General features: G+C 28.2%; 1 protein-coding gene across 1 annotated transcript in view; it reads left to right on the forward strand.

Moving 5' to 3' along the window:
• Positions 1 to 11,202: 11,202 nt before the first annotated feature.
• LOC132943207 (protein qui-1) overlaps positions 11,203 to 25,594 on the forward strand; it is a 217,584-nt gene continuing 203,192 nt past the window's right edge. Inside the window, exon 1 of the mRNA XM_061012083.1 lies at positions 11,203 to 11,221. The gene's annotated coding sequence lies outside the window, so the exon portion shown is untranslated. The remainder of the gene's footprint in view (positions 11,222 to 25,594) is intronic.

The following is a 25,594-nucleotide window of genomic DNA, read 5'->3' on the forward strand; positions in this document are numbered from 1 at the left end:
TGATATGTGATTAGATTCTGATAGATTAAAGTAACCGATTTTATTTACATGTGCGTAAAAACTATTTTGTAGATAAAATACCCAGAGCTCCATAAGTTTCTTATGATCCTATCAATAACCAGATACTAGATTCTTCAGATTTATTTATTTATTTGTTGTTTATCATAATTATTATTTTATTTCCAAGACTTTAAAATGTAATAGGTGCACACGATAAACATTACTTCTAAATAAAAATACAATATCTTGTATTTATTTCAGTAAACACTTCAAACTTAAACCAGCGTTAAAGACATATTAACCTGATGATAGTAAAAATTGTTTTGTTAATTTATACATGTTTTTATTCATTATTTTGAAAAGTTGTAATAATTAAAGTATTTAATGTACCAATCAAATAATACAACTTCACATTTTTTCTCATATAGGTATGCATTATTAAAATGATTATAGTTGATGCTTAATACATCCAGTTTCAAGGCAATCGTTGTTGGCTTTATTTTCATTATAATTTTAAATTTATGATAAGAAACGACATTTTTATATTTTTTTTCATTTCACATATTTTTGGCGTTAATGACGAGGTTATTAGTTGACAGATCAGTTTCTTGTATGCATTTTATAAGTCGATAAGTGGATTGACTGTTTTTGTTGAAATATACGAGGTTTTTTTTTTGTAGTTTCTGAAATTGATGTCCATGTTTTAATTCAGTTAGATATTATATTCTCGGTATTCGAGAAGTATATGTTTGACTGAGAAGAGTGTAGATAATATAAGCTAGACACTGAGGTGCATTCTTCTTGGCTATAAGGTGTCCTTGTGTGATGGCTTATTCGATAGCCGTTGATTTAACCTCGTATTTTTTTTATATTATGACTGGTTTTGCTTCGTGAGGATAGACTTCTTGATTTCACTAAATATATTATTTTTAAATTAAAACACAGGAAAATGTGATTGGTTTTTATACGTTCATCATAATTTAGATATCACACACACACTAAAAATACTATCCGCCAAATAAAATATCCGCTTGAAATTGTTGTTCAAACGCAACAGTTTATTATGGTTCTTCAATATTTTAGGGGATTCCACTAAGCATGTGTTTACCCCACAATAATTCATCCTTTAATTATGCATATTTAAATCCTGATTTTTGGAGTATTAAACTTTGTCTGCTTAAAATTTATATTTTCAAATAAGTAGATTGTATCTATATACATAATATAATTTATTAAGCATAATTTTTTTTTCAAAAAAGCCACTCGTTTTAACTGAAATTTCTTGGTCCGATTTTTTTTGTAATACGTTGATGCGTATATTATTAAATCGAAATTCGAACGAGTACTTTTGGTTGTTATAAACTTTATGAACTAATGATAATAAAACGTCTATATAATAATATATTTAAAATATACGAAGAATATGATGATTTTATAACTATAGTCACCATAGTAAGTAACTAATATTATTATATTAACATTTAATAATTTGTAAAAATCGTTTGGGTATAATCATAAGCAGTAGGCAGCCAGAATAATATTACATATGACATTTAAAATGTTAAACACTGTTTGAAAAAACTATTCGTTTGAATTTTGATTTGAATGCGTTGATATGCCTTCCAAATAATGACGCGCTTAAAAAATGTACAGGACAAAGTGGTTCTTAATTTTATAAATCTATAAAAAGGAGTTTATGCCACCACAAGTCTCTTCCTTAAATGATATAAACACACCTAAGTGTTTAAAACATGGTATTTCAGTATATACAACGTTGCCTAAAATCTGAAATTGAATAAATATGTTACTAAACCATAAAAATGAGGTGAGAATGCTCTCCGTGCGCAATAGAACACAAAAGTTTCAAAGGTGAGTAAAACGAGAAAAGTGAATCACTCCCAGTCACTGTTTTCCGTCAGTGTATGGGCACTTTTTATTACGTAGTCTGGGTATTATTTATAACACCCAGGACCTTTATGTGATTATAACATCCATTACCTACCTGATGTTTTTGCAACTTTGTCATTTTCTCAAATTCCCATGCATTATACATCATACCGGATTATTCATATTGTCGGTAAAACATACATATACGTACATAATTAATTATACATTGGCAATGGTGGCATGAGTAAGGTTAAGCAGTTCACGCACGTGCACATAAATTGAAAAAGCTTTAAGTAAGGAATTATAATTCATCGTGGCTATTCTACCTTACTTATGGGTGGACTAGCCACGTCACACCTTTTTTTCATTATATAAAAACAATATTATATTAGATCGACATCGCACTCAATTGGACATGTTAGACATGAACAATGAAACAATTCTTTTTATTTTATTTACAAACAGTTATTTTCATTCACACAGTATGTTCAAATCGTTTAACAATAATAATTTCCTTCTGTTATATTATACAAATTAATGATATAAATTGATTTTTAAACATAATTTATAACTTTTATCATAATATTAGGTATATTCCAAAATATATTTACACGAACACATCTTGCTAAGCTAATTTAAATTGAAAATGTAGAAATTAATTTTTATAACTTTGAATCATTAAGTTTTTACCTTTGTTATTATAACTGTATAGAAAATATTATTAATTAATTAATATTTCTCTAAAACTTTAAGTCAAAATCAACTTTGATTAAATTAATCATACTGTATTGTTTATGGAAAAAAACTTACAACGAGTCTGGTGTGAAATTTAACATATGGTAAAGTTGTTTCTAAACTAGGATTTGAAGATAAAAAGCTTTTATCGGCTTCGATTGTTTTTGTGAGAAATAAATCGTCGAAGTAAACATTTTATTTGCACAATTGGGTTCCATTTACTAAACATTATCAAGCATATAAATAAGTGCAATAATCATTTTTAGGGTAACGATATCGTTTTGATAAAATATATAAAATAATATATTATGAGTTTTAAAACCATTATGGCTCAACAATTAGAATCGAAAAATTATCGACAAATATTTTAACACTTAAAAAATTCTTCACTTTATTTGAAAAAAAATCTGTAGATCAATTCATGTCTTGTAGACTAATAATATGTTCCAAATTAAAATTTTTTTCTGTATTTAAATAAAATATAATAAAATAGCAAATAAAATTACTCGACGATACGACTTGTATCTTATATAATTTTACAATGACATTTAACTGATAATGACTATTAACTAAAATACTTTTACTTGTCATTTCAAATGTTAAATAAACTTAAGTATCTTTATAAGCTAACCTATAGACTTGGTTATAATAATTTCGAAGACAAAAGTACTCGTATATGTTTTTTAGTTATCGTTATTAAAAATACTGCTGTAAAATGAACTATAAATAACATATAACTTAGACTTAAAAATTCAGATCAAAACTTTGATTTTACTAATTCACGTGAGGATAAACATTTTTAAAAATTACCGTTTATAAAACTTTTTTGAATAGTTTTATACATTTATACATTTATTTGTTTTAGTAAAGAATATATAATATAGAATCAAATATTGTCTAAAAACTATAAACTTTAAATAATATAATAAATTATTATTTTAATATTTAGTATCTTTATATAATACTAGGTATATATAATGTTCTGTTTAATATATTATATCTTCTTAAATCTACATTAGAATTCTGATTTACTTTAAATATACAATTTTAATTGAATTAACTATTGAAACTTACAGTTTTCACGAAAAAACTATTTAATAAGGAAAACAAGTATTAGTTATACACTTATACATACATATAGAGTATAGGTATATTAAGTATTTCCTGACCAATAATGATTTTATACATCATGATATTATATCAACAATTTTTGTTATCTACTGCAATCAATTTTTATCCGAGAATAGTGTAGCCAACACCAAATTACCAAAATATGTGTATTTTTGTTTTACACCACATTTAAACATTTGTTACGATAAGCAATATATTTTCCGATAAAAATTATAAACTAAAATCCATTATCATGGCGTACAATTCAACTTGATAGAATACTAAGAAAAAAAGCTTTTCTCGAATTCGCTATCTCATTAAAACTGGGCCTGAACAAGTTAATTGGTAGTGTTATAATTTACAACCTAAAAACCTATATCCAGTGTATCAAAGATAATATTTTCTGCTCTAATTATCTCCATAGTAAATAATTTAAAGATATGTGAATAATATATACCTATTTAAATGAGTTGAAGAAATATTGAAAATACTGGAAATGTTTTAATGGTTGGTAGTTCTAAAAGTCAACACCTACTAAATAAACTAGAATACATAAAAAATGAAGATAACTGTTGAATGATTTTTTTCGGTTACTTTTAATAATTTAACCCTACATTAATTTTAAGAGAGTATAAAGTGGTTTTTTAAACATTTATACCATACAAATAACGTTAAAACTTTAGAAGTGTGAATCATAATTTAATTTAAAAATATATTATATGGATGCTAAAAAAGTTTCTTTTTTTTTATAAAAGTTTGGGCTAAGTTTAAGTTTTTGTAATTAGTTATTTTAAAAAATATGATAGCACATACATTTAATTACCCCAGGAATATACGTATTTTTATTTATCTTACAGAGAACACTTGAAATATTGATACATTTAAACATAATATCAAATTATACAAACACAACTTTTTAAATTTATACACTGTTTTTGAGTCGACAAAAAAGTAGAAGTCGTTTTGTTTAAGGTCATTTAATTTATTAAAACTTATAACACTAAAACAATTGATTATTTTCATTGAAATCATTAAAATCATTTTGGAGCTGTCTTATGTTTTTTTCTGTTTCTAAAACATATTATTAATAGTGTCGAATTAAACATGTAGTCATCTAGTGTATCTTATATCGTGTGTTTCTAATGCAGTGCTCTAAAAATTAACTGTGACGCATACAACTTACTAAACTTACTAACGGATACGGACCAATACACCTTCAACAAAAAATTAAAGTTGAACATTTATGTAAGATACTGTAACGGGAATCCTAGGTCCTAAACTCCTCTCTGTAGGCAAATACATGTTGGGATACCTAGATTCAAGCAATTCTTCTTTTCTGTCTCTATAAAGATTGACTTATTTTGAGGAATTTTACTTGTAATCAAACCTTTGCATCTCATCGTAAGACGTAACCTAGTGGGTGTGATTTATACGTATTTTAAAAACAATCTTATCGAGTTGAACATAATAATATACTGGCATTTCTGCAATTGGTGTACCTAAGTTAAACGTTCTGGATTTGTCGAGCCATTATTATCCTGGTTTTGTTCGTATTTGACCAACCAAAACTCAAAAATACTTCGTGAAAAGTTGAAGTCTTTATTTATCTCTAAATATTTTTCTATAACTTTTGCACTTTTCACTAATTTACAATTACATTTTACCGTATGATATTGATAAATCTGGGTTGAAAATGTGGGTCTTACAAGTTACCTACTATATTGTGCAGTTATATAGGATACATATACTACATAATATTATGAAATACGTATACGTCAATTTTAACGAGTACCTACAACTTAAATTTTTTTATGGCTTACGCACTTAACGCGGTTACCTTCTTTTATTGTATAGACTATGTACATTGGCTGATAGGTGAACTGAAATAAATGTGTACATCCTTTCGAATTATAACCAATCCTTAATGCAGTGGCGTCATTTCAGTTTTTGAGAGGGGAGGGGGTTTTTGACTGACCCAAAATAAATTTTTATCTGAATACAAATAGCCTTCTTACATAGTTTTATACTTACTAGTTAGTATCAAAGGTTTCTATCCTAAGCATAAGTAACCCATTTTTTTGAGGGATAATAATAACTAAATAATTAATACATATGTAGAGGGATACTTAAATATATTACCTATTAGCTACTATATGAAGGCCCAAAACTAGCCTTACCCGGCCCGACAGTGGCTTGCTAATGACAAGGGGAGGGGGGAAATTACGCCACTGCCTTAATGGGCATATAATAATATTATTAAAAATATGCACTCATTAACATAATACAATCTAGACTTATATTTAAACAGTTTAGTATAAATTATTCTTCAAGGTAAATACGTATTGAAGCTATTCGTTTTAGCTAGTCCATGGACTAGTCGTGGTAGGCACGAAGCATTTGATATTTACAAATAAAACAATTGAACTATACATTCATAAATGGTGTTCGATAAGTCAAAGCGTTATTTTGAAAATTAAACTGTTATATAACACTTTAAATACACATTCAATGAATCATGAAATTAATCAAACGAAATTATGCATCAACTATGTATACGAACAGTACGAAATTTATATTTTAATGTATAGTAATCTCGAGCAGCAACCCCAACCCATTTTAGATTCTTCCACAAGCACGCAGAATTAATTCACTAACCGCTGTTGTAGTGGTCACCAAAAAGTCAAAAACGTAAGCAAATAAAGTAAATATGCACAACAATAAAATAGTAGAACAATAAAGACAAATACCTTTGTAAGATGTCTATAATATAGAAGTACTTACGGACAACCGGCCATGTAGTCGATACCGTATTGCATTATTTTAACGTATGTTGCACCGATTAACGCAATGTTATTTTGCACGCCAGCTACGCTTTCCCGCTGTATTTATGAAATAATAAGTACCTACCTATCGCACACACACGTTCATCTGTCGAATATTGGAAATAGTTCATAAACTCCCATTAAATATATAACCATTAGTGTGTGTAATTAATCATCAAGCGTTCCGCAATATTTAATATTATGTACATTTGTATAAAACAACAATACTTGAGTTTATAGTAAATTTTTAAATATTATAATATTTAATCTCAATTTACTAATACATACTATATTAAACATATTTTATAATAAATATATTATATGCATATATTATACATTGTATATAAATATAATTAATTATAATATATGAAGAATGATTTATCCTCTGAGTAAAAATATTTTAGAAAGTTATAATTTTTATTTGTTGTTCAGAAAATTATTTGTGCTTATGATTTAATTTGTGTAAAGAGTTGACCAAAATCTCTCGTGTATTCAGTTTAGACACGCTTTTCGCTAATCTATTATTTTAAAATTAAAACTCCATATTTTCAGAAAATCTGGATGTTTGATGAACATGCATGTAATATCAGACTAATGCTTTATTAAGTGAAATTCAGTTCAACCAACTAAAATTTGTTTTATGATTCGTTTAAAACCGAAAAACTTCGAAATAATGTTTTAAGACAGACAATATTCTTAAAAAATATCTGCTTAATTAGTTAAGTTGATTAGCTTAAAAATATTAGCTCAGAATAACTATGAACATAAAGAAACATTCACAAATATTCGAATAAGGTGTTCATGAATAAATTCTATCTTGATTGTTAAAATCTGTAAAATCTGTAAACTACTTCCGTTTTATATAGTATTCAGCTAAAAATTTAGAGAGAAAAATTGATTGCAATAAATAATAACACGAGTAATGTTACTCATATGAATTAATTGTGTTTAATCTTTTACTTAAAGAGTCAATAATTTAAAATGTGTGCATTCGTTTGATGTATTCATTGATTATTATTAGTCAACAGCTGTGAAGCCAACTTAAAGACTTAAAAACCAGATGAACTTGATTATTAAATAAATTACTGATCTTTCAAATCGCAGACGGTTATACAAAACCGGTGTGATGAATTGGGATTACAAAACCCATTAGGGTACCAACTTTTTTGTTAAAATGAATTTTTATTTACCAGGAGCAAAAATGCAGAGAAAAATCGACTACGGTCGTCTGCTGCAGAAGATAATATTTACTTTCAAAACCAATCAATCAACCATTATAAACCCATGGGCTATGGCCCATGATATTCGTATTATATAATTTCTTACGTATTGTTTTCGTTACATACATTTCGTGATCAATAAATAATCTGACTTGATTTCTTCAAATTCACGTATATATAGTGTCAAATATATATTTGTTTAGGAATTATATAGTACAACCATTTCATTTTATCATTTGGCAGCATGTCTTATTGTCTTATGTTTTGTAAAAGTTCGAAAATTGATGCTTTTCATGTATACTTTCCACTTTTTATTCGCATTGTCGTATTTTAGCGTAATAATGTACGAATAATTATTTAACGAGTTTACGCAACGAATTAGTAACGTCCCAATATGCGGTCTACAAAAAAAAAAAATGTTTATGGCTTATTTGAGGTAATACAATGTATATTATATTTTGCCCGTAATCTGTTATGTTATACAATATACATACGTAAATTTTTTTTTTTTATTATTATTGATCTTGAGCTGGGCAGCTGAGGCCATTAGCTATTTTTGGTTTTTTTACTGTAGGTTATTAAGTCGGTAGGGGGAGGAACACGTATGTGTTTAGTTTGGCAGAATTTTTGATTGGGCACCCGTAGGTATCTGCCATGCCCGGGTGGGGGATGGCGACACTTGTTCTCCGGACACCGTGACTTGTCCGAAGAAAAATGCCACCCATGGCCTAGGAATTGAACTCAGGTGGACTGCGTCGCAGCCGACGCCTCAGTCCGCTAGGCCACTCCGTCCCCATACGTTAATTTATTTTATAGTTAATGCGTTCAATATAGGTAGTAGGTATACTATGTTTAGAGGTATTGCCTGATTTACATTAAATGGGATCACTAATCATGTGTTGTGCACAATGCACAGGTAAACCTCGTATTATTAAAATTATCTCAAATAATCTTGTACGTGTATCAACCTTCGATTTCAGATGAACAGATTTGTTCGTCCAACCAGACTGTCATACTGTTGTACGACACGTTATGGTGTCAGATAAATAGAAATTAATATGTTCTTAATGCGTAAACGCAAATCTGTACGCATTAAGTAAACCACTGATGTGTAATACGATACATGCGCTTATACTGCACCTCTATATCACAATGGTAAATCAATTTTATATCATCCTAATATCCTATATAATATATTATAATATTATTATTATATATCCCTGTACGCGATAGACGTTTATACCGATGCTTATAGCATACGCATACGTGTAGTTATGTTCAGACTACCCCGATGGTCTGAATTGAAAAAAAGTCTGGCAAGCACTGGCAAGTGGCAACAATAATAGTCTACGATTTTATTATGTATGAGTTCAGTTTAAAAAACGACCGTGTATATTATTATACTTAACTACATTTGGTGTTCAGACTCGAGACTGGAATTACAATGTAATGCATATCAATCACTTTTTTTCCTAGTAAAAAAAAAAGACGTCGAAGTACAATTTTAGTCTTTAAACTATATTATATGAAACGTGCTTGCTCACTCCACAAATTCAATATAATATTCTCGGCTACAGTTGCTACATACATTCATTATTTTATCTTTTTTTCTGTCAATAAGGTTTTACGACCAATTTGCCAAAAAATATATGTTTTTTTTTTTATCATCAGCTGTTTTTTATTTAAGACGTATATTTTTATTATACCTAAATAAGTAAAAAAAAAAAATTTTAATTTTCCATATTTAAAAATGTATTTACATTAGTAAATACATAAAAATCAGTCTTTGTACTTCATTATCAGAGATATTTGCCAGATAAAAGGTAAATTAGGAAGAAAACTATTAATATTGTGATAATTAAGAGGTTTTAAGTAGTCATTAGTATGAGGAGTAGTAGTGTTCACACAAATCCTCCTCTGCTGTCGGTTCAAACGGAAGAAAAAAAAAAAAAAGTAGTCATTAGTATTAAACTATTATGAACACGATTTAATGATGAATTTTAGTGCAAAAAATGATTTAGTACAGTAAACATAAAACAAGAACAATTATAATAAGTTATTGATTGATTATGAGTTAATATTTACACTAAAGCTTTTGTTCATTGGAACATTCTCAGTTACTTAATAATATTACATTCAGCAGTCATATAGACGGACATTTCGTATTTTTTTACTAATTTCACATTAATATTTTACCCACTCAAATATTATGTCGTTATTCTATTGGTTTTCAGTACACAGAACGGATAAAGGAAAATAAATTAACTAACATGGTAATGTACCTACATTGCCTATCCACAACGCCGTGTATCCAGTTTCCTCGTAATCAGACTATAGTATAATGCATTGTTTTTTTTTTACCATCATTGTCAACTTCCCTTCGGCCGAAACGCAGGAAATCATCTCTTTTGAATCAAAGCGAACGTGGGTGTTAGGGGAATAACGTAATATACAATAATATTATACAGTGGGAGTATAATAATTAATAAATGTTAGATACCATGAAAAAGTCTTGAAACGTTCTATAAACATTAGTCGAGAATTATTAATAATTATCGACGTAAACATTGATAATAGCCCGTCACTGCGTTGAAACCATTGCGGGAGGAAGGAGGTCAGAATATAATACCTACGGGTAACATATTATTATCATATTGTGTCACGAGTATTTCAATAGGGCGGTACGAATATCGATGTGCACGAATGATATCCGATGACCAGTGCAGCACGTTGTGGAGAAGACTTTTGTCTCTCGAAAAGTCACGTGTTTCACCCCGTCCAGCTGGAGTCTCAGATCGCGACCACGTTGTACGTCTGCTCCATGAGCAAGCCGGGGTCGGCGGTCGACTCGCGGACGCAACCGCGGCGGTCGGTCGGCTGCGTGGCAGCGAAAAAATAAAAACGTTCCCCGTCACCGCCACACCGGTGCGTTACGTTGCGGTGCGGTGGACTCGCGCGACATGGCGCCCCCTTGTGCGTTTTCTCTCGCTGGTCAGCCAGCGTTGCCAGGGGGACTGCCGCCAGCACGGCGACGCGGAAAAGCCGGGAAACGCGACGCGCGCACGGGGAAAAACCCGCGCGTCATCAAGTGTTGCACCTCTTTAACGTTTGCACGCCACGACCGTACGCACGGCGAAGCTCTCAGTCGCGCGTTGTTCGCCCGTGCCCGTCGCCGTCGTCGTTGCCGTCGCGCCAGCGATCTCGTTTCGATATAATATTATTGTCACGCGAGTATAACACTCTCCGATTTGGTTCGTTCCCTCGCTTACTCTGTCACTCACTCACTCTCTCTCTCTCTCTCTCTCTCTCTCGATTTCGATAGTTCTCACTCACTCCATACCTCTCTCTCTCTCCCTCTCTCCCCCCTCTCACCGTCTCCTCCTCTCCCCTCTCCAACTCTATCGCCGTTTGGCGGTTTTTTTTTTATCGACACCGCTGGACACCAATGTAAGTATATTATACGCATTGCACATGCGACCATATATTATATATAATATTATCGCGGCGCCCACCGGTTGGGCCATATACACTCAAATATCTGTACACTTGTTGAGTCTCGTGTTAAAAATCACACTGTGCTAAGTACTATTATAACGGTTGTGTCCCAGTAAACATCAATATTATCTCACCATTTCGGATGGCCTGAGACTGCCTGTTACTTGTTAACTATAGTCACGGGTATGGTCAAGTTTTTATTAAAAGTTTTAGAAAAAATCTTCTTTGCGGCTTATTTTTATTTGAAAATCCAGGTTCATTATCGTGAGGGTTTTTTCGGTGATCATTTCACGTTAACTTTTGTAAAAACGTTTGCATGTTATTTTCACACGCGTAATATTATTTTTCGGGTTTTTATGTAATGAAAACTTAAAACCTTCAATGCCATAACGTTTTTATTTTTTACTGAACATAATATGGGTGATGTAATATGAAAACGAAATTGAACAAGATGCCTCCTACCAGAAGAGTCGAGTTTGAGCACTTCCGATATTACACGATCATTTGTATTTTATACGTTTGTGATAAAACTTTTCGGATGTCCGATATAAATATTTTCTTATTGAATGTATGAATGAATAAATACATATTATATCATCTAAGGCTGATTGAATTGTAAACGACTTTTGTGAGTGGGAAACGTTAGATATGCCACTTTATAAAACTAACTTTTATTCCATGCTGTTCTGAAACATTTTTATATTATCATTTACGCAAACATCGTCAATTAAAAAAAATATTTATTTATTTATATTGTTCATACCTAGGTTAGGTTAGGTTAAAAATAAATTAATTCGATAGCAGTTTTACATCAAATGGAAATAGAATAATGTATTAACAATAATATTTTTTCCATTGTAATTTGTGACGTCCCGTTAAATTTAAAAATTGGAACGCTAATTATGTAGCAAGCAAACATACATCTATATGGTATATATATATATATATATATTACATGGCGTTCGTTTCGAAACAGCTATTTAAATGTGTCAACGCTACAATATGTTATATCCTTCCTCTTTCCTTGTTTTATTGATATTAATTCGTGATTGTGTCTATTTTTCAAAATAATACATTTATTTGAATTAAATATTTTTTTTTCATGTTATAAAAAATGTTTTGCTATTATCATACAAGCAAACAATAATATAACACGTACGTTTATTTGCTCAGTGTATTTTTAACTCTCTCGCCAGAATATGAAAACACGGAGGTTTAAGTTGATGTTGACCATGTCAATATAACATGACATAAATTAATATTTAATATACTTTACGATATTTGAGCCTACTTTAATTAATTATGCATTATAATAAACGAGGTAAAACATCATCGTCTTTATAAAAAATTTAAACGTGTTATGAAAGTATTACAAAATTTCACTTTAGGCCAATTAAATCCACGGTGATATGTAGAATGAAGGTAAAAATTGTTATAAAAATATGTAGGTATATTCCTAAAAAATAATATTGCGCGACAATAATCCTTAAAATAATAGGTTTTCGTTTACGATTTTCAATTTTTCTTCATAGCCGTCCGCTGAACAATAATAACAAGTAAGGGTTCAACTACGTTATGAAGGAAAACACAACGTCATTTAATAAGGAATAGCATGCACTTGTCATAACAATACAGTTATTATTTTAGTAACTTTCGATAGAGGTGTTTTGTTTAATCTGGTTTTCAGGCGTAAACATCTTGCACTCTAAAGTATTATTTATCGTTGTTTCAGCCTAATAGAGACGGAGAATAAGAATAAATATTGAACACATCATATTTTTAGTTTTGTTTTATTCAACATTTTTAGTGGGCATTGTCTTTTCGGATTTATTTTTTATGCACGAAAATACACGTAAATACAGCTCCCAAGCAGAAATAAATTCTTGAGATTCATTACACAGATTATTACTGCGAACTCGGTTTCTTTTTATTTTGCTGTCTACCAAAAGTTGTGCACGCTCAACGGTCCAAAGTTATTTGCGTCCTTAACTTATCCAGATATAGTCGAACATTTTGAAACTATAACTAATGGTTTTGTAACTAGATATGGTGCAATATGACGTTACATTGTATTGGAGAAGAACAAACTAGAGAAAATATAGGTGAATGTTGTTTAGAGGGTGAGCATTATCGAAATTCAGCCTGAAAGTTTGAAAGGAAATGGGATGCTGTATACTAGAGTTTGGTAATGCTTTCAAAGTAATACGAACAATAGGATATTGTGAAGGTAAACAAAAATCGTTTAGTAATTTAATGCCAAGTAGCGTTACATATCAAAACGCTTATACCTACTTGATATTGAATATAATGCGAGGTAATAATTTATACTTAAACGCTTTAGAAATTAGCTATATTGTTTATTATAGTGTTCTCAATACATTATCGTCAGTTTATCGAATTTACGTTGCAAAAAGTAATTTTTTGATTTTTCGACCTAAAAAAATATATACAGTGTTCAAAATGGGTTTTTAATATTTTGAAAAATACTGGCATATGAAGTTTTAAGTTATGAACCAATATAGTATGTTAAATTTGATTAATTATCTATACATACTGCAATTTGTGGTTATTGTACCTTTGTTTGTGCTTGCAACAATGAAATGTACTAATGAACCCGATAAGGAAAGCCGTACTATACGATCATGCTAAGTTTCTGAATCCAGTTAGTATCTACGTTATTTATGAGTCTAATATAATGCACAAACTAATATTAATTAATGTGATGATATTGTAACAATACCAGATATTGTAATAATAACAAATAATTTAAGCACAGAAGATATCATAAATATCTAATTTAGTATCGCTTATTTAAGCCATAACATTAATTATTGTTATATTAAATTCTAGGTAAAGAAAATATATTGTCCTATTATTTTTTTTTTCTTATAAAATCGACAATATAATACATTACAAAACAAGATAATATGACGATAACTTTCCAATTATAGTCGGTGCGATAGAAACACACAAATTATGGTTACCTAAGGCACATAGGTTTTGTAATTTTATGTTGACGCGTTATATTGTGTTTTGATAATCCGATTCTAAAATAATATAAACTCTGAAGTATATAGATATGTATTTTAATTATGTATACTGTGTATATTATATTAGTTAAAAAATTGACATTGACAATGGTGCCTAATATATTATATTGTAATTTATAGTATATAATATAATATTATGTACCTGTAGGCTATAGCTGCAGTAGTCGACGTCTGCGGGCAGTGAATGAAACACACTCGTATATTATGTATTTATGTTTTACTATTATTATATTTTCTACCGCCACAACCGATCAAAAATAATTATGTTCCTATATTAAAATATAATATTAACGGAACAGCCAAAAATAAATTATGGTGTATTGACCACAGAATTGATTAAATCTATTCGGTGTATTGACTAACAAGTTAACCTATATTTTATGAGTTTATGACTACTTTGAATTTGTTCACACTATTTAAAAGTACTATAACCGTCTAATAAATTGTATTAGTATGGTTTTTGAATACAAAACGTTAAAATGTATATTATACTATAATATTAAATAAATGTCTATACATACAAAATTATCTGGAAAAATTAATATAGATAACTAAAGTTTTCATCCGAGATAAATAAAAAGATGACCAGTAGATTTTTATCTAGATAACATAATATATAATGAAATATAGAATATAAGTCGCAACACTGCCTTTGGGATACTGTAAGTACACGTGTAGGCGGTATAATTAAGTACATCATTGTAGACAACCGTTATAGTATTTTAACATCGTTAGTTCCCAAATATATGGTGATTATTTATTGTTAATGACTTGATGTATATTATTAAATAATGATGTTCATTAAGCATCAACATCAATTCAGAGAGTAATGTTCGTTCTCTCTTTCTTTATCACTCTCGCTCTAAAAACAACTTATTTTACGTAAATAACCAAACGATATGGGCAGTTATTTTTATTTCCATTTAGTAATTAATTCATGCCGAAGTACCTTCACTGGATGGTTTCTTCCGTCAAGACCTTCAAGCCATTACATATAAGATTGAATGAACCATACGTTATGCTTATTGTACTCTGTTAGTATAGGTTGTATAATACTCTAGTTTAAAAATAAAAAAAAGTAATAAATTTATATTTTATATTTTATATCACATTAATTTATGATGAATATTGGATAGGTAGTATAATATTTCGTATTATTATTACCGTCGGCTGTAATATTAAAAAAAAAACACCATCATTACTACCCATTATGCTGCCGCCTCGTCTAAAGTTAAAAATTTACCTCGGGTTTCTCTAATGGTATTAACCAAAGGGTAAATGTATACTGATATTTGCGTTTTTGCTCGACACTGACAATATGATTATCAATGAGTGAAATAATTACACGGAACACTAATGAACTTGTTTTCGAGCAGTACATAGTGTGAGCGGTAGTGGATGCTTGTAATGATTACGCAGGGTATCGGTAACGTCAGCACTTTTAAATTTCATTCAAATTTGGTTCATTTAATCATATAGTAACCACGAGGCGGATATCGGTGATGTACTATAAACGATACTCAACCTCGTCGAAGGACAGAATTTCCACTTTTGATTTGCATTGACATCCAGCGAGTTATGTTTCGATAATATGTTAAAAATTATAATGATCTCAACCATCTGATAGCAGCTATATTGAAACACTCCAGATGTTTTCTACAAAAATGCATAATGCGCTGTGGTAATGGAAGGTAGTAAAAATTTGATGGTACAATATCATGACCGGGTTCCGCTTATAATTATGGACGGACGAAGTGTTGTGTAAAGGTAAAACGAATATAATATAATAATATATTTAATGACGCGTATTGCAATTAAAATTCACAAAGTTCTACTTTATAGCCATTCTTAGCTACTATATTATTAGTGTGTATTGATTTTTTTTATTACCTATATATTATTATTACTGCTTTCACATGTCACATAATATTATATATATATACACGACATTCGCGTGGTAAACGCAATAATGACAATCGAATAAACGTAAACTGTGAAATGTCAAGATAAGCATACTGTACAGTGTTTATTTTTCTCAACGAATGCCGAAATTAACTAATAATTATTAGGTATACGTCACAATTACATCAAAAGCGTTTCGTTATATGATAATATATCGAATAAGAGGCAATTGTTATAAAGGGTTTTGCAGAACGGGAAAACTACAATAACTGATGCACTGAGCGAAATGTAAACGTAATAATAATTTATGAACAAATTCGACAGGTTTACCTGCGCCATCCTTTTTAACTATTTATGAGGATTTTTCATAGTTTTTATAATTTTGTTTATTATTCTCTGGAAGACGATCTATCGTGGTAGTGTTTAGAATTTAGATCACACTTTTAATGTGTTTGTAATCTTTACGTTTGTGCACGATACGTTATTATTATACTATGCTTTTCACAGCCGGCAGTTTCGACAATGTACGGTTTCATCCATTCTCAAGATACATAATATTTAAATTAATACATAACGTCGTGTTTAATTTGTATACAAAATGCACGTAAAGATTGAATTGCATTCTATAGTAAAATATGGAAAAAATAACACAACTGTTTCAAAATATATACGAATACATTTCTCGACATCCGCATGTAACTTTGAATAATATGTTAATATTATGTTCTGTCTACATATTATTATACGAGTATCGATAGGTATTAGTTATTAAAATTATATTATTTACTATAATTTATTGCAAATGTAGAACGTTGGTACCTACTTTTAAGATATCAAGATTTAAATGCATAAATCTGATTTTTTAAAGAAGAAAATGTTCTAACTTTCCGAAATGTACATTAAATAAAATCAATTTATTCATATTTTGTATAATATGCAAAAAATGAATAGTTACTTTGGGGGTGAAGGATTATATGAATTATAATCTTGAATTTATTATAAACGCATAATATTTATTGTACATTCATCATAATCGAGTCGGTTATGTTTCTGGGTAATACTATAATTTCGTTCAAATATTTATTCTCTCGTGGTCTTGTACACCAATGTGAACAAAAACACATAGCTGACGGGTCAAAAATTAATACGAACCAAATTCATTTTATTTACAAAATAATTTTAATCGTTAGAACAATAATTGTTCGGAAGTTAAAGTAACCGCATATTTATATAAGTAACAAATATTATGATCCAGTATGTATAGGATAGAAATTAAATAAAATTTAACTAGGAATGCTTAATCGAATTTAAATGTAAAACTGATAAATAGGCGATTCAATTTTCGTCTATGTTCTATTGGTAGAATACCAACATTTGTATTATAATGATACAATCTTTTCCACACACAAAATAACTATTGTGTGTACAAATCTTAAATGAAACTACAAAAGCTATTTTTTTCACGCCCAGAATATAATATAATATATAGAATAAATGATAAGTACAGATTTTACTGTGAAAAACAATGTGAACTAAGAAAGTTTAAAAACAAAAAGTTTATTCAAATAACAAAAAAAAACATCTTAGGCGTTGTATATAATATTATGACAAGAAGTTAAAAATCATTCTTACTTTCTTTAAACTAACTTATTTAGATAAAATAGAAACTATAAGATTTGTTCGTTGCTCACAAAATATGCCGAGTTCTCCATGAGGGTGAGAACTTGGGGTAGATATGACGTGGATGTGACATTGCAATCGAATTTAGACCGAACTTGGCCGATCTTCACAAAAAAATCGTAGTTAGTGATTAAAAATATGAAGTAATGAACGAACTATTTTAAATTTACTATTATTTTCATATTTTAAATGTTTCAATTATAATTTAATAAAAATGAATTAATATTTTTTTAGTAACCTATTTGTAATAAATAATCAACTAAAAATACATTTTTAAATTATAAATTTGATTTATGCTTATTGTAATAATACAATTTACACCCATTATTTTCAGATTCTTATGTAATTTATATTAATCTGCCGTCCTTAATCTTGATTTAACTGTACACTATTTATACAGTATACCTAGTTATATACGAAAAATACTCATATTTTTAAAAGTAATATCACTATTTAATATATTGTTTAGTATTATATGTAAGTATGTAACTATGAGTTTAAAATCTAAAATTAAATAACTGTTTAAGATGAATGAAGTTGAATGTAAAATATTCTTAGTTTTTTTTACATATTTTTGTCATTTCTCGTTAAAAACTAGATACCTACGTTAAAAAAAATATTTAATTTACAAAGTCTAGGATAAGTTAGATTAGCTTAGTGCTTTCTATAATATTTTATTGATGTATTGTTGTAAAATAAATTGATTTTTTTCTGCCTAAATAAGTATTTACTCGAAAATCCCAAATGGTTTTTAAGCCAATGATTTTACTCATAATATTATAAACCTGAATTTCAGATTGACACGTTATAAATGTTTTGAATTATAAAAAAAATAGGTTAAGCTATTTACTTTTCATTTGTAAGAAACAAAAGGGCTATTGGGAAATTATTATAAAAATACAGAGTGATATTTATTTTAATATTATGCAACTTTAAAAATAATTTAATTAGTAATTTTATGATTGTTACGAGATCACAAAACTAAAAAAAAATTAGAGCTAATATTTGTTAAAAAAAAATTGATTATAATGTAGTTATAGCTGCATAGTTTATATTACATTATGTAAATTCCAATAACAATGAAACACAAATATGACATAACAGGCATTTCAATATTACATTATTTCAATTTTGTTCACATTATCATTATTAAATTATACAATTTAAGACAACGTGAAAAACTGCTTAAAAAATGTATAAATGCACAATAAGTAAATTTATTTAGGTTTTACCAATATTAAATCGAAAAATTTTAACAACAAAATCCTGAAATAGAATACCCCGTCAGTATTATAAATTCAATAAAATATGACAAATCTACTTGTTACAATACAGTCATCAGATAAGTATATTTTGTAATTTAATTTTTTGACCTCATCATCATTCTTGATCATTTGAGCTTTTCAGTAAAGCAGGCACGTAACATTATCACAACTCCAATAATATCATTTGATTATGTATCAGGTCGAGCGATATTGAATATATTATACATTAGGTTAGGTTATCAGAGGGTAAGAGTTAAACCGTTACAGCAATCAGATCAAACTGAATGGTAATGTTGTATTTTTTATTACGTTTTCCTGGTTTTTATTTTGTTTTATTATCAATAATTGTGGAATAACGGTGAAATTCCACATCAATTGTCGACAAATTGAACCCTAAAATGATTCGATTTCATAAAGTTTGTTCATCCATAGGTTATAACTGATAAAGTTATTTACAGTATATAGTGTATTTTTGAATATTAAATGGTAGATGAATTTGAAAATAAGCAATTTTAATATGATTTGCGTCAGTAGGTACCTACTAAACATTTTCAGCTTAAAATAATTATAAAAAATCGATTAAATAGTTTATGTAAAATGTTCTAAAAATGATGTCGTTATAATCATGGAGCTATTCGTTCCGTTAATTTTGATTTATAATTAATATTTAATAAAACTGAAGTAATAATCTATTGAGACGGGGTGAATGGACGATCTGTGAAAAGTAAAACAAATGTAATTTATTTTTATTGCCTGCAATTTCCAAGGTATTGTATAAACGGTTCATTGGCCTTATTGGCTATAATTAATTAAAGTCTGTAACTGAAGTAACTTGTGTAAATAATGAATATAATATTTATTACCCATCAAAATATTGTAATAAATTAAAGTAATCGTATTAGTTTCAAATCAGTAAATATTTCATTATTTTTTTTTTTTTTAATATGATGTTCAACTCCTGTTTTTCAACACATTGTATGTTTTGTGATAATTACTTTCGGCGAGAGATATATTGGGCATCGTCTTATGACGCGACTTTATGAAGTCGGTAGTAGAAAATCTCATAAGATTTCAATGTGTTGTCACTATTTACATTATAATTCGAGTACACACTGTGTTTTTGTGTGCAGATTATAAAAAAAAAAAAAAAAATCAATAAATCTATTTGTCGTTTTTTTGAAAATCTCAAACAATTTGTGACTTCATCTCGTGGTTTCCACGTGACCCAGAGTATCGGTCTGACAACTTTGTTGCGTCGCCAACCAGAGAGGCTGAAACCAATGGCTATTAGCACACTGGATTTTGCGTTATTATTATATAAAATATATAGACAGCGGGGGGATACATCGGATATTAATTAATTATTGAAAAACATAAAACAAACAGTTTTTTTATTTGTGATAATTATAATTGAGTTAACTATTACGCACATTTACACTAAAAATTAATTAGATCAGTGTAAATATCGGTGTTGTTTCAACGGTTCGGCGTTTACATATTTATACCCCGCGGAGCAAAAAAATTTTAATTTTGATAGCCAAATTCGACGATACGCGCACAACAATATTATAATGTATATTATTAAATCTGAGAAATTGTGTTTTTAATGGTGTCCAACGTTACAAAAATAAAAATAAAAGCAACACAATAATAGAAAACTCCCGGCACTAACTATAGCTGCACCTTTCAGCCGACTATATGCTTAAGTATGCCGAGCTCCTGTCGGACTTGACAAGATCGAGACGATTATAATATTACAAAAATGATAATACACCACTGTTGTATTGCAGTGAGGTGTGCGATGCAGATAACACTATTTCATATGAATTATTCCTAACCGGGTACCTTTTTTTTATTCCAACTTATCCGAACTACGGGCCTTTCCGTAATAGTGTTTCTAACATTTTTTCAGTATCGCGTCCGTTGTCTATGCAACAAGGGAATAAACGAAAAATATTCGTCCATACAATACCGTTTAAAATTTCTCAGCAATAGTGAGTTGGCCGGGCTGACGAATTCATTTTATACGTACGTCAAATGAGAAAGTTTCGAGAATGTGTCAATCATAATAATCTTCACTTTCCTGCTGTACACCGGTCTGATATATAGTGCATTAGTGCGGTAATGAAAACGATGTATTTTTCCGATCGAGACAAGTCCCACCGGAATCGACAGTTGTTATGCAATATTTTCTAAAAGGTTCACTGCGATGTTTTTTGAAAAAGGCCTGCGAAATCGTATCGTTGTATTCGAGTCTTAACACATATCATTTTCTATATGAATTATCGTCTGATTGATATACAGATTCTTCAAAATAGTTTTATGATATAACGGTGTGGGTCGCATAAGTATACTGACGTAATCCAAACCATATTTTCCAAACGCACATTTTAAAAGACCCCGTATAATATTCAAATATATTATTTAGAAAAAAAAATAGACAACTCATAATATATATTTTTTTTGCAATATGCTCCAAACATGATGATTGCGCTTTCTTCCACTCTCAATGGAAATAGGTTTATAATGATAAATAATGCAAAAGTTTGTCCTCTGGGAATATTCAGAATAATTATCGACATAATAATAAATTATCATCGAAAACATTGTTGGTTGACGATACATGGTATTTATGTTAGAGGTTAGACTAATAATAATTAATTTTATAATTTTACTGCATAATAATATAGAACGTATCTAATATTATATACAATCTATATAATATCTATATTACATACATAACATTTATATATATATGTATAAATATACAATATACATATAATACGTGTGTATATGGCACGAAGGAATTTAATTCCAAGAGACAAGGAAATGGAAAGAATTGTGATTAATGACTGAATAATGAAAAGAGGGACGTACCTCGGTTTCATTAATCCAGTTGTGATGGGGACCCTGGAGACTAAAAGAACAAACATAGATTATTTATTTTTTACATGGAACACGGCGTGTCTATTCTACCATAAATTATGACGTAAAGTATTGGGAGATTGATTTATTACATTGACGATAGAATTTCCCAGAGTGTATACAGTTTTTATTGTTATTATTATTTTTTAACTGTGTAAAACTTTAAACGTCATGGAATCGCGATTAAACGGAAAACTATATTATACATTTTCTTAGTATATTATTTCATCTTAATATTATAGACTCGATGTAAAATAAATTATATTCAGTAATTTTTCTGCGTAAACATAAAACGATAAAAAAAATATACTAATCATTTGACTAGACTTTGACTTAAGGTAATAATTATTTTTTAGAAAGAAAAATATTTGTCTGTTGATTTTTGTAAATACATACTAAATAGTTTTCATAGTTATTGTCTTAAATAACTGCAATCAATTGGAACGGAACCGTATAACTAATGAATTAGGTATAATGTTATAATAATATTTAGTATACAGATCTAAGTAAGTAGTTAAAAACCGTTAAAAATAAAATAGTTAAATTTAAATTTAAGGTAGTTTAAGTCAAGTCAACGTAAAACAATTACCATTTAAATACTTTTTCAATATGAAAATAAATATTATTTTGTATAAAATAAAATAGTAGGTATAACTACTGTATAAGTAATAATTTTGTTTTCATATGTTCATTGTAAAGGATAGTAATTACATTTTTTTTACTAACAGTAAAATCGATTACTCTATAGAATGCTATCCATATCAAAAAGCATTTTAATGTACTTGAAATAAAAAGCTTTTAACAAAAGGGTATTTGGAAACATAAGGTTTAGATTGTAGTTGCTTGGTTTTATTTTCTATCAGATTATATTGATCTTTTTTTTATGGCTTTGCCTTTTCCAAGATTTTTATACAATACACTAAATATTATGTAAAGATCAAAAATTTTGATTATATTCCATGTAAAAATCATAAACCCTCGATGTTTAGTAAAAACTTAATTTATAAATGAAATTAATTAAGATTTAAATTTATTACTGTAAATGATAGGATTTTTATTTTAAAAGTATTTTTTTATATAATTTAATCTACAATATATTACAATAAAGAACAATAAGTAAAACAGATGAACGATATTATGCCTTGAAAACCGGCTTTAAGAAGCCTTCCACTTTGGCAGTTATTTATATACAATAAAAGACGTTTACAAAAATATAAGTTCAAAAAAAAATTGATTATTATTTGTATAATAAATACGAAACATGTACTTATTGGTCATACTTAAGCAATATTAATATATTTTTTGTAAAAAATACAAATTGAAAAGACTGATCAACGTCAAAATATATATTCAGTAGGTAGGTATACTACATAAAATAGGTGCACAAATTTGTATTATAAATAATATTAATTTAAAGAGAATTCGTTTCAATTTATTTAAGTAATAAAGTTTTACACTCTTTATTTATTTTTTCAAGAGTGTTGAATTTAAGGTTATAGAAAATAGTAGGCATAATAAGCAATTTAATTAAAGTTGTACTTATTTGTTATTTTTGTATTCGACTATAGGTTAGTTGATAAATTAATAACCATTAAATAAACATTTAATTTCTCCAAATTATTATTCAATAGTTAATGAGAACAAACAAATATTTATACTTAATAATTGAATTATTTTTTAATTACTCTTAGATTAATATATACTATATGTATAATATACATACAATATATATATTATATTATATTATATGAAGGTATATAAATTATGTATATGGTTATTGTTGCACGCACATTGTATTTATTTTTATTAATTTTATACAATGTGAAGGGTCCTTCGAAAATATATACAATCTTTTGTAAATTAATTACGGCTACAATAACTAGTTGGTAACATTAATGTTAATAGTGAACTTCTATTATGATATTTTTTTTAGCATGAATTGGTATTTTTCTTTTTCCATTAGGATAATTTAATTTACTTACTCAGTTAGTATCATCATTTTCATATCAAACACAATTTTATCTTATTAATTATAGTATGTTACGTAATATTTAATCAATAACTAATACAAAAGACATTATTCAATTTATTATACACAACTACCTACATAATATTATAATTTTGATATTTTATCATCAAATTAAATTATCGATTTTTTGTTTACCAATTAAGTATTAAGTGTAAATCCTAAATTTATAATCAATAGATTTACGCATATATATATATGAATAATATTTCCATTATATCAACTGCGACTTTCGTTGATATGAATACCAATTTTTTTTCAATTTATAAAAAAATTATTTTTAGTAATTTATGCGTATTTTTTAATCAATCTTAAGGTAATAAGATTACCTTCTTTTTTGTAATTTTTTGTCACCTAAAAAAAATAATAGTTAACAATCAGTATTGATTTCAAATCAATAATAAAATAAAATTTAATTTATGAAAATTATTTTTTTACAACAGTAGTTATGAGTGTGTTAATATAATAATAGTTGTGACTGAAATTAGAAATGGTGTGTTTCCTTCAAAACTTTACATTTGTTGTTAAAATGTAAACTGTAAAAATGTAACCACTCAATAATATGTCTTGCCGACTTTTTTTATGGGTCGTTTCGTAAAGTGTATTCAGATTTTGGTTGGAATAGAGAAGCCTTTATTGTATGCAATATATTTTTATTCACCTAAAAATAAAATTTTTCAAGACATAAATATTTAATATACCCAATATGCCCTAATCCAGTTAAATCATAGTTTTATCCTCTGGCCGGAAATAATACTCAATTTAATGATGTTTATTATTTTTATTTTATTATTCAATTGTATATATTTTATAAATTGGGTCACGACCCTATGGTTGAAAACCACTGGTATATACGTGTTGTATAGATAGAATGAAAATTAATCCCAGATACGGGTAATTACTCACTTCAGTTAAGTCGTGGTTTTCAATTTGTTTAGTGATTTTCAGAAATATACAGGAACCAAACGTTGTAAATAGCTTTAAAATGTATGGATACAGATAATCAATATCCATTCGGAATGATTTTGAAAACGCATAATTTTATATTTTTATTCTTATTTGTAAATTTAAACGGTTAATTGTTAATATCACATAAACTATTTATATACATATATACATATATACTAAATATATATATATATTATTATAACCACATAAAATTGAATATTGTGTTAATGATAAATCTGTTAAATCAGATTTATTATTTCTAGTCAACGTCATTGATTGGCTATGGAAAATACGTACAAATCCAATGAAGGTATTCAAGCAGTTACTACCTGGCTAGATTCTTACGGATTTAATGTCCATGTATTTGGAGAGATAATGTCAAAGTACTAAATATAATGTAGGTGATAGGAATATACTACCTATTTATAAACAGGTAGGTACTGCCGAAATGGCGAAATGTTACAAAAAGAAAATTTTTAAAATAAAAGTTAACTATTTCATACTCATCTTTCGGTGTGTTGTAGCTACA

This window comes from Metopolophium dirhodum, chromosome 4 (genome assembly GCF_019925205.1).
Source record: "Metopolophium dirhodum isolate CAU chromosome 4, ASM1992520v1, whole genome shotgun sequence".
NCBI lineage: Eukaryota > Metazoa > Arthropoda > Insecta > Hemiptera > Aphididae > Metopolophium > Metopolophium dirhodum.